Consider the following 17,943-nt stretch of genomic DNA (forward strand, 5'->3'; position numbering starts at 1 on the left):
CACAGTCGTAGTTTTGTAACTTGTAGCACAACTGCAGCAATCAGGCAGTAACAGTATTATGCAGTATATACAGTTGCAGGCAGATGGTAGAATGCACTGTGTCTCTATACCTCCGCACATCTGTGCAGGAATCACTTGTGGGCATACAAATTCCTTTTATATTATACAGGGAGCCTTCAGTTCACATTTAGATACTTTGGGGGACTTTAGAATATATTTAGTATGCAGCTCCGAATGCTGTGTCCAATCACTTCACTGTCCATGAGGGTAGTCTCGGCGGGATAGCCAAACTTCCGGTTTCTAATATTGGCGCATGCGCAGTAGCGCAATCTGGACAATGGAGTCCTACCCCACTTCCTGTTCCCCACTAGACCACTGGAGAAACAGTTAACCATGCCAACGAGGAGACGGAATGTAGCGCTCCATATGCCAACAGAAGATGATGTAGATTGTTGTAGATCACACCAAAAAATTTAGATATATAAAAAAAGTTGTTCTGAACTTTACAGCTGAGCACAAATTCTATAGTTATTGTCCATTCATTAGCCTAGAGAGAAGGGTTCTATCTATCTATCTATCTATCTATCAACCCCATGATATTCTCAGGACCCCATTCTGACTCTCCAATGGCTGTCTCTACCCACCTTCTAAGTTACTATCCAATATACTTACAGCCTTTCTCCTACCCTAACCCTAGCTAGTACCCTAATTCCATTCCATTTGTACAATTTGAATCACCTCCATCAGCGCTGAGAGAATCCGCCAACCACAGACCTATTCAATTCCATGGACCACGCTCGCATCCCAACACCCTACCTCTACGGATCACAGGACCTGTGTAACACCAGGTCAACCAACCACAGACCACGGCTACGGATAGATTAGTATAACCTTCTAGGCTTACTAGGTGGAGGAGCCTGTGAAGATAGCGCACACATAACATCCACCACATAAGCCAAGCGCAATAGAGTGCCCCGCACTATAGTGTTTAGCATACAATTCAATCCAGAAAGTGTCAGCCAGATATCAGTAGAACGAGCTTGTCACAGGCAATGACAGTAACTAAGCCCAGTAATTTGCTCCTAACAGAATGTACTACACAGGCGCACTCTACCTGCCGCATGTCCACGTAGCTGCATTCCATTGCAGAATGTTCCAACATGTTCTTCCTGCTGCTCTGCACTGAGGACAAGTAGTAACTATGCACGTGGGCACGCATCTAGCTTCCAGTATAAACAAAAAAAACTGGTATTATAGTGAAGATGATATCATAAAGAGGGTGACACATACTACAAATTATACCTTTTAATTGTTAGGAGCCGTGGTGGCCGCGGGCACCGCCATTTTCTGGGTATTCGGCCCGACCTTTGCCGGACTGAAATCAGAGCAGCCGGGCACATGTGCGGGAAATCGCCACATGCATGATGCATAGTTTAATTAATTAATTAACCTGCGCCTGAGGTCTGTTTCAGGGCGAAGCCCTGATTGGTTGGTGTTTGTATGTAAGGCAGGGAGGGCTTAACCTCCCTGCCGGTTATAGCGTTTCAGTCCTGTGCTGTGCTGACCTGCTCTTGGATACCTTTCGTCCTGATCTGCTGTTGTGACCATTGCCTGTACCTTGGACCCTGCCTGCTTCTGTGATCCTGACCTTTTGGCCTGTACTCTGGATTTCGCTGTTTGCCTGTGACCTTGAACCTTTGGCGTGTTATTTGCCCATTCTACCTGCTTGTGCCTCCTGACCCCGGCTTACAACTGACCATTTGCTACAATCTACTCAGCCTCCTCTGGCCTGCCGCTGCGGTGTTGCTTAATGAACTTACACTACGCTAGTCGTTAAGTCCTGGGGAATCCGAGAACCTGTGAGCGCATAAAGCTCTACGGGAAAGGTGGCTGCTATAGGCGAAGACCTCTGTCATCTGTTCTGCAAGTTCGTTATCAGCTCGGCAGCCTAACATTAATCACAAATTATACATTTAAATATGACATTTTGTGCAAAGAACATGCAACTAGTGGTGAGAGTGGTGTTGTCAAGGAATGCACTAGAAATATAAGAATAAATATGTTAGCTACTGCAATTTTTCCAGCAATATTAAATCACCCCTTAATAAGAATCCCTTCCCAAGCAAATCCAGGACAACTAGCCGGTTCTAACTGAAAATTATACATTACAGTGTCCATATACATCTCAATAAGTGTGAAAGGAGGGGGAAGAGACGAAGGGGAAAGAGAATACAAACGTGGCATGGCCTCCCGAGTTAAAGGTGTCTATAGCCAGGCTCTGTCTACCTGTGATGATGTAGCGCATGCGGGGACAGGACAGACGCACACAGAAGAACTTACCCTACAAACGATGGTCACCTCCTGTCCGCTTCCAAAGCCCCAGCCGCTGTCTCCTATCCCAGTAGACCAGCAACCAAAACCTCTGTCTCCTCCAACCACCTCTGAGAGGAAGAAACAAGAATTAAGGGCGTGCCTACCAGGGAAGGGCTGTCCGCGAGACCACGGCAATGAGCGAAGACTTTTTTTGGGTCTTCCAGGACCCTCCAGCTGGCGGCGCCTCTTCTCCGCTTCGGCGCGGGTCTTTCCACAGCTCTCAGGGCAGGGGCGCTCTCAGCCCTTACAAGGGCTCCCCGCCGACGTCTCCGGCGGTGATTATCAGTGGCAGGGTAGCTCCTTGCCCTGACAAGGGCACCCTGCCACTTCCGGCGTCTTGTTGATTGAAGATCTCTCCGGACGTCCCCCGACGCCCTCTCTTCACTCCGCCGACGAACTACTGACAAGATGGCGCCAGCCGGCGGCTTATATACCAGCGGGTGCAACGTCATCGCTGGGCGCCGCCGCGAGCGCTCATTGGCTCGCCACGGCACCAATCTTTTGAACGGCCGGAGGTGATCCGTGATTGGCTCACCGATCCGGCCACTGATTGGCCAGTGGAGAAAGGCGAGCCCTGATAGGCTCATCCTCCCTCCACTGCCAAGACCTGCGGAAAGAATTACTCACCGCTGGAACGCTAGATTGGTGAGTAGCTCCTCTTCTCTTCTTTCTTCGCCCTCTTCATGGGCACAGCAGCCAGGGCCATCTTCTGTCCCTCCAGGGACACAGCAGCAGCTTCCATCTTCGCCCTCTTCACGGGCACCGGATCCGGAGCTCTGGGACAGATCCTTACATTTCCCCCACATTTTTCCATTGTGGTCCCGGCAATCGACGTCTTCTCCTCTACGTCCACCTCCAAGGGTCGCTTACCGGCATCCCTGACTCGCGTTGGTCGGATCTTCCTTGGTAATGCCCTCTCACGCAGGATCCACACAATCCTGGCAACTTCCTCACCCAAATCCGGTATCCAGGGGGTCTCTTCCTCTGCGTTCGCCGGAATCTCCCACTCGTCCGATACCTCTTTGGTGGCTCTGGAAGCTTCGTCAGAGGGTGACAACATTCACCACTCATCAGCTGTACTCTCCTGGGTACCGTCTTCTCGGTACAGTACCACTTCAGCAGCTCTCTCTTCCGGGGTACTGATGGCTTCCATCCTCTCAGATACCACTGGGCAGACATCTTCACATGTCTTCGGATACGACGCTTTCCGGTGGAGAGTCTTCTGAGGTCTCCCCTTGTCTTCAGGGACCAACTCCTCCACAGCCATGGATTAGTCGTCTGATGTATCCGACGTCTCCCATACCCCGGTTCCAGCATCCGGCTGCCGTGGGTATTCCTGTCGCGAATCTTGCTTGGACGGGATGATCACCTGCGATCCAACAGTCAACAGGCTCTGCCGATCCTTCCCTCCAGACTCCGACTCCTCTGTAGACCATTGCTCGAAGACTTCCTCGTCTTCCCACTTGCCGAAGACTTCCTCGTCTTCCCACTCACCGGAGACCTTCTCACCGTCCGGCCAGTCGTGTTCGAAGTGTCCGGACAACCCACACTTCCAGTCGTAGCTTAGTGCCTCCTTTCTTCTTCTTCTTCCGTAGCATTCCAAAGCTTGCTTCATGAACGCTGCCACTTCCTCGCAAGAGATGACACAGCTGGGTCCCTCGTACCGCGGAATGATCCCCCGAAGAGCCATTGTTGATCCTGCCGACTACGCCAAAATGTAGCGCCTGCGGGGAACAGGACAGACGCACACAGATAAACTTACCCTACAAACGATGGTCACCTCCTGTCCGCTTCCGATACCCCAGCCGCTGTCCTATCCCAGTAGACCAGCAACCAAAACCTCTGTCTCCTCCAACCACTTCCCTCTGAGGAAGAAACAAGAATTAACGCCGTGCCTACCAGGGAATGGCTGTCCGAGACCACGGCAATGAGCGAAGACACTCTAGTCAAGCTCGATTGCCGCCACCTCATTTTTCTTTTGCCAAGGCACGGGGGACTATGAGCACTTGAGACCAGGAACAGTCCCGCCTCAAGTACCCCACTCACCTCTCGGTGAGGGCCTAACCGGAAGAGGGAATCGAGCACTATACTCACCGGGCACTCCAACCTCCTGTCCCTGCTTTCCTGCCCCTTCCCGACACCTGTGGGCAACAGAGAACACACAGCCTCCCTCTACTCTGGCGGTGAGACTAATGTGTACACCCACAAAACTACTAACTTACTACAACAGGCGACCCGACCCTAACAACTACTAATGGCCAGTAAAGCAACTCAACTATATAACGATAACTACAACTAGGTGTGGTGTACTATCGCGACTTACTCACTGTACTCTACGGGGAACACCAGCCAGTGTTCACGGGCTATTCTGGAGGGCTGTTCCCTAACACCCTCACCCAAGTCGTACCAAGAAGACTGTCTTCTTGCTATGGGGTCACCCACGGAATCTTAAGGACCGGCTGCACAAGGCCCGAAAGAGGCTCACTGGAACAGCACACAAACCTGAGAGTCGACTGCTGGACGGAACAGACGATCGTCACCACCGGAACCGCGACAACTGCCTCCACTCAGGCGGAACATGTATCACACTCCGGAACCGCCAGAGAACCTGCACGGAACTTAGGACTGGGACACTCAACCAGAACCACAGGCCACCCCTGGAACTCAATTGAGCTGTGCCGCACTGCCAGTGAGATACTCAATCACCCCCTCTGGAAACCAGCGTAACCCCAGGGACCTCTGGGAAAACTACGGTGTATTCTTCCCTGGCTATGTGCAAGCTTGTAACTACACTTGTCCCCACAGTAGAGGTCAATACAGGAAAACAACAAGTACAAGAGCCTACCTTGAATGGGGGCCTGATGTCTTGCACCTGGAAAGAAATATACAGCATACCAAAATACAAGATACAAGGCAATATTCGCCGCACAGACGGAATAATACTCTGCTACAGTATATGGCAGGCTAACCACACGAGTACACAGCTGCTAGCTAACCAGCCGGTTACTACAGCACTAACAGGAGCCTTCTGCTCTACTGTTATCTACCACCTAGTGTACTCACCTCACACACACTGGACCGCGCCCTACTTTGCTCAGGGCTCTCACACCACTGACCACAACCAGAGCCTTATGTCCTACACATGGGCCTCAATGCCCAGCTGACTACAGAGACTTGTGCTCTGATTATGGGCCTTAGCTCCCTCTCTACCTTGGGCTCTGAGCCCACTCACTAAGGCCTTGTGCCCTTCTACTTACGGCCTCTAGGCCTCTAACTAGGGTCTTGTGCCCTGTCACCTAGGGGCACTAGCTCCTACCTTACTAGGCCTTGTGGCCTTCCTAACTATGGCCTCTAGGTCACTAACTAACTACAAGGGTCTTGTGCCCTTTATGCACTATGAGCGTATAGCCCTCCCTAACTGACTACAAGGGCCTTGTGCCCTCTATGCACCTTTTGGGCTTTAAGCCCACTACCTATAATTAAGTGGCTTGTGCCTAGCTCCCTAGGCCTTATGCCACGGGCCTAGCGCCCGACTTTGCCCACGTGGCTGGTGCCCGACCTAACGCAGATTATACTTACCTGCTCTGCGCAGGATACTCAGCTTGACTCGCAGCCTTCTTTCTTCGGGTCTTCCAGACCCTCCAGCCGGCAGCGCCTCTTCTCCGCTTCGACGCAGGTCTTTCCACAGCTCTCAGGGCGGGGGCGCTCTCACCCCTTATAAGGGCTCCCCGCCGAAGTCTCCGGCGTCTTCCGTGCTGTCTCCCAGTCTTCTGGGCGAGGGTGCTCTTAGCCCTGATTGGCTCGCCGCTGCGCCAATCTTTTGAACGCCCGGAGGTGAGCCGTGATTGACTCACCGATCCGGCCGCTGATTGGCCAGCGGAGAAAGGCGAGCCCTGATTGGCTCATCTTTCCTCCACTGCCAAAACCTGCGGAAAGAAAGAAATACTCACCGTTGGAAAGCTGGATTGGTGAGTAGCTCCTCTTCTCCTTTCTTCGACCTTTTCATGGGCACAGCAGCCAGGGCCATCTTCTGTCCCTCCAGGGACACAGCAGCAGCTTCCATCTTCGCCCTCTTCACGGGCACCTGATCCGGAGCTCTGGGACAGATCCCTACAATGACGTAAAGCAGTCCTGGCTGACCTGGGGCTCTCCAGGTGTTGTGAGACTACAAGGCCCAGCATGCTTTGCCAGTAGATAGCCAGCTAATTGTTGGCAGTGTATACTGGGACTTGTAGTTTCTCAAAACATGGAGAGCCAGGCCAGACCTGACCTAAAGCATAGTAAGGAGTTGTCCACTGGGCCGAGGATGTTGCTAGGTTTTTGTGATGGGCTTGTCAGTGAAAAGTGTGAGATTTCTTATGCACTTGACTGTTCTACAACCAATAGGCTGGGGAAGAAGTTATTGACTCATCTGACTTACAAGGCTCCTTCAAGAGGCAGACTGACCTCAGGTAGGGAGCTGCTGTAAACAAACAGGGACTTATAGCCCGTTATCCACACTTGTTCTTTTGATTCTTGTCACCTCTTGTGTCAACATTATGAGTTGTGGGAACAAATAGTTCTGCAACTTCTCACATGCCCGTTATTGCTACATGCTGGAAAACTCTACAATTATATATAAAGCTATACCCAGCCTACCAAATGCTAAATAATGGAGTCTGATTGCAGAGGTTCCTACCCTTGTCTAAATGCTACATTTACATATTACGTTACCAACATACTGTTTAATTGAATGTCACCCGACAACATATATCAAGTCCTGAAAATGAGGAGTGATAGTGTCCATGGAAACTGCAATCCAGTCACTGGACCGTATTACTAAAATATCAGATTTTTTAAAAATATATAATTTCTTGGAGAACAAGGGGAGGAGCGGATTGCCCACTGGTCCTTGGAACGGTCCGTCAAAGCTATCATCAACCTAGATACTGAAAATAAAAAACAGAAGACCCAACGTACTACGCTGTCATAGGAATGCCACTTTGTATTTAATTTTCCATGATTTCCTTGTATTGGGGGAAAGTATGTCTGGAACATTACAGAAAGATCCTTTGAAGTGGTACTTAATGTGTCAAAATGGAAAACAGTAACTACATTCACTGTGTGGGTGTTAATTTCCCATGTGATATTCAATGAATTCCACCTTTTTCTGTGTTAATAAACAATGACAAACCAGTATGCCCGCAAAAGCACAGTCAATGTTGTATTCTTTAAATACTAATATACGTCAGATAAAAATGTAAAAGAGAAAATAATAAAATTACAGTAGTGTAATGTACTGTAATATAATTACAGACGTGTAACTCAATTTAGAAGGCTCTTCTGCAGTTTCAAAAGCCTTTTTGTACTTTCATTTAATTAAGATATGGGTAACATGTGACAATAGGATATATCTAGAAGATATGTTTTCAAAGGGGAAATTTAGTGGAGTACTATGAGAGATATATAGGGACTACCCCTAGCACAGTTGAGGCAAACAGAATCCAGGGGGAAACAAACCTTCTAAAAAGGAAAAGTTGAGGTGTTGCCCATAGCAACCAATCAGATTCTAGCTATCATTCTGTAGCATTCACAAGATAAAAGAGAGCTAGAATCTGATTGGTTGCTATGGGCAACACCTCCGCTTTTCCTGTTTAGAAGGTTTGATTGAAGGCCTGATCGCATCAATGTTACTTAGCAACCAGGTAGGTCATGAGGAATCACCAACTGGAGCTGGTAATATCTGGACAGTGCACGTACCCTAATCCTATAGTAATTACTTGGACTCCCAAGTTGGTGAGATGAATCAGTGAACGACGCTTTCTACTGTTTTATGACTACCGCCGACAACATACGTACTTAAGTACTGTTCTTCAGAAGAATTTTGTATTTCGTTGTTACAATTCCTGACTTTCTGACACGTTTTATTAGTGTCTAAATTTTGAGAGCAGTAATTAATGGCTACAATTCCCCATTTTCTTAAATATGTTATCCTCCTACCAGGGCCGCCATCAGAAATCATGGGCCCCCTCCCCGGTGAGCGCCCCTCCCCCCCCCCCCCAGATCACATGATGGCAGGGGAATGATTCCTCCACCCCTGCGATCGCATTCTGGTGCCTGACAGCCAGGCTGAAGACATCAGCGCAGAGTAGCGGAGACCAGCGGTCAGCATGACAGCGGGCCCCAGGTAAGTTTGTGTTGCGCTGTTGTACCGGGCCCCCTGGTGAGCCCGGGCCCGGTACAACAGTACCCCCTGTACCCCCCTGATGGCGGCCCTGCCTCCTACATGCTATTAAATTCTTAGTGCATTTTACAGTTTTTTTTATGTTATTTATTATCAGTTTATTATCTTGTGCATGCTTTTTATCAGGAAAAGTATATTATTTTTACAGCTGGTTATTGTACATTTGGAGATCTGTGCTCCTAAACATAAGATGTAATGGCGGTCAAATTTCTTTGCTTGCTTATGTGTGACATCTTCTGCGGATATGGGGCCTGATTTTGAGTAAAGCAAAGAAACGGAGAAACTTTGCACCTGGACAAGCCACGTTACATTGCAAGGGGTACAAATTGACTTACATTTTTGAACGCAAGGGAGATACTGACTGTTTTTTCATGTAGCACACAAATACTTCATAGCTTTATTTTGACACTGAAATTAAAGTTGATATAGGCCATGCTGTATGCCAAGTATAAATCTGTCCCCACATTTTAAATGTACCCCCCCCTCCAATGCAACATGGTTTTGCAAAGGTGCAAATTTGCTCCTTTTCTTTGCTGTGCTCCTAACTCAAAATCAGGCCCCCAGGGAGTGTTGCATAGATCTCATGATAGAGCGCAGATATACAGGGAAACAGCTAATTTAGGAAGCAACTGAAATGGAAACGCAACAATTACAGAAGACAGTTGTCTTAAAACATCATTTTGGATCATGTAAAGTGCACTTTTTATTCTCATTGTTGTAGATTGTTTTTTAACGTATGTTTGTGTTTGGTGTTTAGATTTTGTTTAAGGTCAGATCTATTTCCTGGAATGTTAAGTGCATATTGTTTGTAGTTCCTGCTCACTAATTACATTTGGGTGTGAATCCTGAGTTTGTAATTAGTGATTAGCATTTGTACAGTCCATTGAATAGACTGACTCCTCCCATTGTGGTGATTGGTTTGTGAATAGTATAAAAGAAGGAAACCAACTGAAAGGTAAGAGCAAAAGCCAACAACGAAAGAAGTGAGTAGTCCTGGATAAAGTAGAGTAGTAGTACTTTGATTTTTCATAGTTTCTGAGAGAGTACATGGATAAGATGAATCAATGACTTGCTAGATCAGTTTGTCATTGATTATCTCAATAAGCCACTGTGTATTGGCCAACTCCAAAGAATGTCAAAGAAGGACAGAGATCTGTAGGATTTGCCAATTTCTATTTTTATTTTTCTTAATTTATAAAGAACCATATTACCCAACACTGTACAGTAAGGGGATCACAATGCAAACAAATTACGTACAATGACATGGAACAGAAGGTACAGATGGCTTTTTCAAATGAAGCCTTCAATATAAGAAGGGTCAGGAACACTTGATACAGCAGGCAGTGGAAGAACAATCTGGTGTCGGAGAAAGTACGCGGCTACTGTACAGCAGTAGCGTTATCAGTACCGATATTAAAGCAGCAACTGACAGCTGGCAGCTTCTCGTTGCTTTGTACAGTTGGAATGAGAAGACAGTGGAAGGTGGAGACATGGAATTAAAAGGTGTGGTGGCCTGCTAAATTGCTGGTTCATGAGTTGCTCATAGTCATATCCTCCGACTGCGATGGCTAGTAAATAAACTCAAAAACAGAACATGGTCTAGATTTATTTGTCCGTCAAATATGTAACCACAGCTGAATTATAGGTTACAGCAGGCAGATTAGATGCCTTAGTTATTATTATTATTATCTTTAATTTATAAGGCGCCACAAAGGGTCCGCAGCGCCGTACATGACATAAAATGTGAGCCATGACACTACATGATACAGAAAGAACAAAAAATTAACAAAACTATATACACAGACACAGGTAACATGGTAATGTAAATCAAATTATTACTGGGACAATGAGTGAAAGTGATGGTAGAAATCAGCGAGAAGTAGGCTGAAGCATAAGAAAATAGGGCTAGGGATGCAGGCCAAGAGGTAGAGAGGGTGATGGAATAGTAGAAGGAGCAGACAAGGAAAGAGGGCCCTGCTCATGAGAGCTTACATCCTAAATGAAAGGGGGAGACACAAATAGGGTGGTACTAAATGGGGGAGAGAGTTAGGAGGAGGACTGATAGACTTTAATAAAGAAATGAGTCTTAAGGGCATGCTTGAAGCCTTTGAGAGTAGATGCTAACCTGATGGAACGTGGATATCAACATTATGTCATTATGATTGGTACAGCTGGTTAGATAGGATTATCTGTCAACATATACTCAGGCTCAGTGGGTCCAGCAGCTGAACAGAGAAAGCAACAGCAATGACAGGTGAGCTCGACAAGTCCAGCAGCTGAACAGAGATGATAGTGCGGTAGATCCTTCTTTATGGTGTGATGACATTCCACGGCCTTTCTACAGGTGTTTCATTAAGAATTGTTCTAGTATTATCTCTCGGATTACCCAGCTAACAAAAAAAGAAACTCCCTTTTATTAGTCTAGACAGGACAAGACAATTTTCTTCTATTTTAAAATATCTGCCACTATCCTGAGCCATCTTAATACAGAACTTATTATTAATGCAGCTGACGCCTTGGGTTTTGCAGTCTGGGAAATTTTGCCACAAAAGCATAGGAAAAAGGATATCATTGCATCCATGTGCTTAGAATTCTCATCGACTTACGTCTCTAGAGAAGAAATACAGTGAAAGGAATAAGGAGCCCTTAGCTGTCGGAGCAGCATTCATAGAACGTAGACATCTCTGAAGTTGTGGTTCATTGGGTATTTGTCCTTCCTGATCTCTGTAATTTTACATTTATCAGATCCACTAAGGGAATTTATCCTCAATATCCTCAAGTTGTTTTCATGTTCTTCCTAAAATGATTTCATTTTATCTTCTAGAGAACTGGATATCGAAATGTTAAGGCTCTTGCCCTACACAAAGCATTCATTAAGGATTCCCTACAAACAGAACCAGAGAAGACTTTTCTCATTAAATTAAAATTTTTGGGTGTCACTTACATCGACAATTTATTATCAGATATAAAGATAATTAAACAATTCAATTTCTTGATGAAGTGTGGCTATCAACAACCCGGCAGCTTGAACTCTCAGAGTATAGCAGGATTCATCCCGTCTTATATGTTGCTCTGATGAAACCATATATTCCATATCCTTTCCCAGGTCACCCATGGATTGTGTCCAAGTTGATGGACAAGGAATTATTTGTAGAAAGATTCATGGACTAAACAATTTTCCTTAACCAGTTCCAGTAATTTAGTTAGTAGTATTGTGACGGCCCGGAAAATAATTAATGGAAACTGGAGGACAATGATCAAACTCTGGTGTTACTGTGCATTTTCACTGAAGATACCCTTCCAAACCTAGCCAAGAAATGTCCAGAGGACGTAGTTTAGAAGAGGGAATAATCTTTTATCCTGACACTTCCTATCTTCTACCACTGGAGGCCACAACTTTGCCCATTGTGTCTTTATTCAAGATGATCAATGCTGCATTGCTTGGTGGCTATCTTGTTTCTATCTGAGCCTATAATTAGCCACTTTCTGATGTGCTTAATGCTTGAGAGTGGTGGCTTTCCCCTACTCTGTGCTCCAGTGTGACTTCTACTTGGTCTCCCATCCTGTGTATATCTGACTACTCTGTATCTGCATTCCTGTGTATCAGACCTGGCTTACATGTCATCCTGAGCCAGTTTGTCTCTGATTCCTCTCTGGCTATTGGTCATCTACCTATTTATCAAGTACTTGTAACAGGGGTAAGGTGGTGAGTTTGTCTTCCTTAGACCACAGAATCTGGGACTTCTTGATTTATGCCAACAGTAGTGAAACTTTATTGGGTCATTGTGTGCCATACCCCATCTGTGACAAAATATGAGTTGCAGGTCTGATATCTCTCTTTCAGAACCACTGCTGTACTCAGCTGTTGGTTGTCTGACTAACCTAGACCTGATCAACATGTGGCTCTCCAGGTGTTATGAAGCCCCAGCATGCTTTGCCACTAAATAGCCAGCCAATAGCTGGCAAGGTAAGTTTTTATCTGTGAAGCGTTTCTCTTATGTGTAAAGAGACTCAATACCTTCAATATCAGAAATTCAACTAATAGGTGCAGCAGATAATAACACCCATCCTGGAAATAAACATCAGACAACCTCTAGGAACATTTCCAGCCAGAAATGTCTGAAGAATTAAAAATCTAGAACCCAGTTATTACACTTTTAGAGTAGACTTTTATCCAAATATAACTATGTTTTACTCAACCATCCCTCATCTCTACTGTCCTAACTGTGTTCCCTTGCTGATCTTACTACTTATTATCTTCCACTTGTCTCTCCTGCTACGTCTGCAGTCTCTCCCTTCACTCACTTTCTGCTTTATCACCATTACTTCACCTGACTTCTTACCTCTCACCGTCCTTTCATTCTGTCATACTCTCAATTGTCTATTTCACGCTGATTTACTCCGCTCTCTCTCTCTCTTCTGTCCTCTCCATCTATTTCCTTTGTCCAACTTTCCTATATTCTCCACCCCCTCCCTTCCCGTCTTCCTCCCTATCCCTTTCCACTCTTTGCTTCTCAGCCTGATTTGAATCACTGCCCCCTCCCCCACCTTTCCTTCTCTACTCCCATCCCCCCCTCACCCTTTAGTCCCCTTTGCTGCTCTTCTCCCTGCTTCCTTCTGTTCCTACCTATCCCCCCCTCTTCTTCCCCCTATTGAAATCTATTCCCTCACAAAACTCCTTCCTTCTCCTGCATCTCCCTCCTCCATTTATACCCCCCCTAATCAGCCTCATCTCCACTCCTCTCCCACCTGTGCCTCCCCTTTCCCCTGTCCCTGGCCCACTGACAGGTCCCCCCCTAGTTCTGTTTCTCGTCCAATTCCCATCCTCTCTCCTTGTCACACCCCTCGCTCAAAATGATACACACCCTTACAGTTCAGCAAACTTAACAATCTCAACCACATCTCTCCTCTTCCCTCTCTTCCTCTGGTCTCTGGACTGCCAGGTCAGTCAGTAACAAATTGGCCTCTATCCATAATCTCTTTATATCTAGATCTTTCAGATCTTTCAACCAGCTTGCCATCATTGAAATCTGGCCATCCCCTGAGGACACTACCTATCCTGCCGCTATATCTTTCGGGTGCTTGTCTTTCTCTCACACACCTAGATGTGTTGACTGGCAAGGTGGTGTCTTTGGTATTCTTCTTTCTCCCTGCTGCTCTTTCTGAGTTCTTGAACCCTCCCTCTCCTTCTCCTTTGAGTTAAACTCCATCCACCTCTTCCACCCAGCCCACCTCCATGTTGCAATTATTTACTACCTTCCTGGTCCCATCTCTCAATTCGCCACCTGGCTCCCTCACTTTCTCTCCTCTGACCTTCCCTCCCTCATCTTGGGGGACTTTAATATCACTATAGGCAATCCCTCAGATCCTGCTGCTTACAAACTTCTCTCCCTCTCCTCCTCTCTTGGTCTCTCTCAATGGACCCCCTCTCTCTCCCACTGCAGTGGCCACTCCCTTGATCTGATCTCACACCACAGTACTGTCTCCAATCTCAACAATTCACCTTTCCCTGTCTCTGACCACCATCTACTATCTTTTAGCATCTCTCCACCACTCTCACTTTCCCCAGCCCCTAAAGTTACTCTCAACAGGCATAACTTTGCTCCAATGAGGCCGTCTCCTTCTATAATCACACCCTTGCCACTGTACTTGACTCTGTCATCCCAGCTATCACCATCAAGCTTCATCGGCCCCTGCCTCAACCGTGACACTCCCAACTTATTCACTATCTTCAATGATGCTCCAGAAGTGCTGAATGGCTCTGGAGAAAGTCACACACTCATGCCTCCACTTCAATATCATACTTGCCTCTTATAGTTCTGCCCTATCACTCTCTAAACAATCCTTCTTTAAGGCTCTCATTTCCTCCCAATCCTCCAACTCTTGTCGGATTTTTGCCACCTTCAACTTCCTCCTATCCGCTCCCCCACGTCCACTCCCCTCATCGATCTCTGCTATTGACTTTGCTACCTACTTTACCTCCAAAATTGAGTCAATACATCTTGACATCTCCTCCCATCCATCCTTCCCTCCCTACACACTTTACCCCCCCTCCACTCTCCTCTGTGGACGCTATCTCCATCCCTTCCTCCCCACTGTCACCCCCACTAACAGGATTCCCAATATGAACACCATGAAGAGAATGTAAATGAAACAAAGTGGTTTATTTTAAACACAGGTCACCCAGGTAAAAATTAGAACCAGTAAATAAAGCAACTAGCACAAATCCATAGAAACAGTTGAAACAGGCTCCAAGGATATCAAGGTCATCTGAGGAACAGAAGTACTGGATACCTGGCACAACAGGTTAACTGCAGGTACAGGTTAGACAGAGTAAGTAGGTTTGGCTGCGAAGTTTGAGACAAGGCACAAGAGGATGACTGCAGGTGCAATTTGTCAGGATAACCAAGGTAACTGGAGACTCAGGTTTTCCAAGTATGACAGCTGACTGCAGATGCAGGGTGTCTGGTTTGACAGGTTAAGCTGGGAAGCTGGAGACTCTGGTTTTCCAAGTTTGACAGGTGACTGCAGGTTAAGGATGTCTGGAGGCACCGAATGATCCATGGGAGAATCAGGCAAAAGGAGGGTCTAGCAAGCCAGGGGTCGGAAGCTAGAGGATCCACAATAAACCCAGGGAGTAAACTGGAGCATGGGTAAACAAAGCTGGGGTCTGAGTCATATTAGGAGGTGCAAAATGTAGGAAGAAGCAGGAGTCAAGTACCAGGGAGAAAGTCGGAATCAGCTCACAGGTGTTTTCACAGGGAGACCAGCAGCTGTGACAATTGTTGAACTGGCCCAGTTTGTAGGGAAAGACAGTCTTATAAAGACCAGACACAGCTGTCATTATCCAGGTCCAATAATGAGAACTTAACCCTTTTCAGGCAGGAACAGATGAAGACACAGCAGCATCTAGGGAGGAGATGCTGAACTGCAGCCAGGGGCAAATTGTGACATCCTCTTTCCTAGCCCACTCTCCTTCTATTCCTTCACTCCGGTATCTGCAGGTGAAGTCAACACCCTTCCCTCCTCCTCACCCCTCTCCACCTTCCCACATGACCCCATCCCCTCCCACCTTCTCCACTCCTCTTTCTTGAGGCCTGCTCCCACCTTGTCCACCTCCTCAACCTATCCCTTTCCTCTGATTTCGCTCCTTTGGTCTCCAGTACCGCCTCTATACTGATGATACCCAAATCTGTCATCCCCTGACACCCTTGTCTTGGGTTTCACCCCCACTCCCCCAATCGATACCACGCTATTTGTGTCTCCCCCTTTCCTTTAGGATATAAGCTGTCACGAGCAGGGTCCTCTTTCATTGTGTTCTCCTTCTACTATTCCATCATCCTCTGTACCTCTTGACCTGCCTCCCTAGCCCTTTTTTCTTAAGCTCAGGCCTACTTCACGCTGGGCAATGCCATCACTCTCACTCACTGTACCGTAAATAATTTGATCTGGATTAACGTCCTATCTGTATATCTATTTACTCAGTATGCCTGGTCTTTGTATTTTGCTCTTCATGTATCATGTAATGTGTAATGGATCACCGCTTTCTGTATATGTCATTTATGGCACTGTGAACCTTTTGTGGCACCTTATAAATAAAAGATAATAATAATAATAATAATGGAGAATATAAAAAAATAATATCCCATAAATAAATTGTAACCTTGTGAGCAGGGTCCTCTTCCCTCTCTGTCTGTCTGTATTACCCAGTCTTGTTTTATTGCTGTGTTTGTTCCCAATTATAAAGCGCTACGGAATATGCTTGCGCTATATAAATAAATGTTGATGATGAAGATGTACAATGTAATTCTTATGAACTTTATCATTTGAAAAACGAAGACTTGATCAGGGATAAGGTGAGAGTAACTTATAGTGACCTACATTCAGTCAATTCTTCAAACATACAAGAAAAAAAGACATCTAAATCTGCAGGATATTTGTCTGAAGGATTTCACTTTGACTTCAAAAAGAGCCCAGGAATGTGTAATGACTTAGCTCACCTCTATCTGTCTTTCTGTATTCAGTGCACTTTCATGAAAAATGCTTTGCTGTGATAAAGTGTATGTAGAACAAGCACGTAAGTGCTAACTTACTACATAATTATTATAACGATATTAACTCAAACATCTGCAAACATCTGCCTGTTCTCTGGGGGCTTCTGATTACTCGACACGCAGACAGGAAACTAAATCTTCTGTCATAAGAAAAAAACAGATTAATGTACAATTATTTACAGTCTCTTCATGTGAGGGAACCACTTTGGCTTAATATTCTTCTCAGTCCGGTCTCCCTGGACATTTGTGTAGGAGGAGCAAAGGCTTTTGATTTACAGATGTCATTATGCAAAATGTTTTAGATCTGCAGATTCCAGATTCTTATGTGTTTCAAGCCCCCTATCTGTGGGGCGTAGAGACTATTTCTGATGCTGGCTGTCTTCATTTCTCTGTCCCACTGCAGAAAATGTTGCCTCATACTTAATTAGATAATCCCAAAGGCATTCTGCAGGAGGGATAGGCCATCTTCAGCATGTTAAATGATTGATATGTGGGAACATGCACCACCTAGTGTGAAATATAAAGATGTTAAAGGTTACCAAAGACTTCTGTGATCATATAAAAGCATGATGGCGCTTTTATATAGGGAATTAAACTCTGAGGTAATTTCTATTATCCTTATATTTCACAGTAGCGGGTGGATTATTCCATTTAATACCGTTTTATTGTTGTTTAATTAGGTGTGTTTAGTTCATACTTGCCAACATTTTATTTTCTGTTTCCGGGAGATGCCGGCTGGGACGTGGGCGTGCAGGGGGCGGGGCTGCGAAATCGCGTCATTTTGGCCCCGCCCCCGTGACGGAATGACGCAAATCGCGTCATTTTACAGGGGGGGGCGGGGCTAAACGCCGCGATTCCGGGTGAATCGCGGCGTTTAAACTAAATTTTTCCCCCTTCCTATCAGGGAGATTGCCACACTCGTCCGGGAGACTCTCGCAAAATGCGGGAGTCTCCCGGACAATCCGGGAGAGTTGGCAAGTATGGTTTAGTTATGTGTATATAAATATGTATTCTTTAATGAGAGGAGAGAAAGCTGTCAAGTTGTCACACCAGTGTGTGAGGTGATTCTATCTGTGAGAGGGTGCGGTACAGAGGAGGGGACTAGGCGCAGTGATGGCTAACCTGTGACACTCCAGGTGTTGTGAAACTACAAGTCCCAGCATGCTCTGCCAGCTATCAACTAGTTATCTCCTGGCAAAGCATGCTGGGGCTTGTAGTTTCACAACATCTGGAGTGTCACAGGTTAGCTATCACTGGAGTAGGGTTATGACCATGTACAGGTGTTGTTCGGTG

The sequence above is a fragment of the Mixophyes fleayi genome, chromosome 1 (assembly GCF_038048845.1).
Source record: "Mixophyes fleayi isolate aMixFle1 chromosome 1, aMixFle1.hap1, whole genome shotgun sequence".
NCBI lineage: Eukaryota > Metazoa > Chordata > Amphibia > Anura > Limnodynastidae > Mixophyes > Mixophyes fleayi.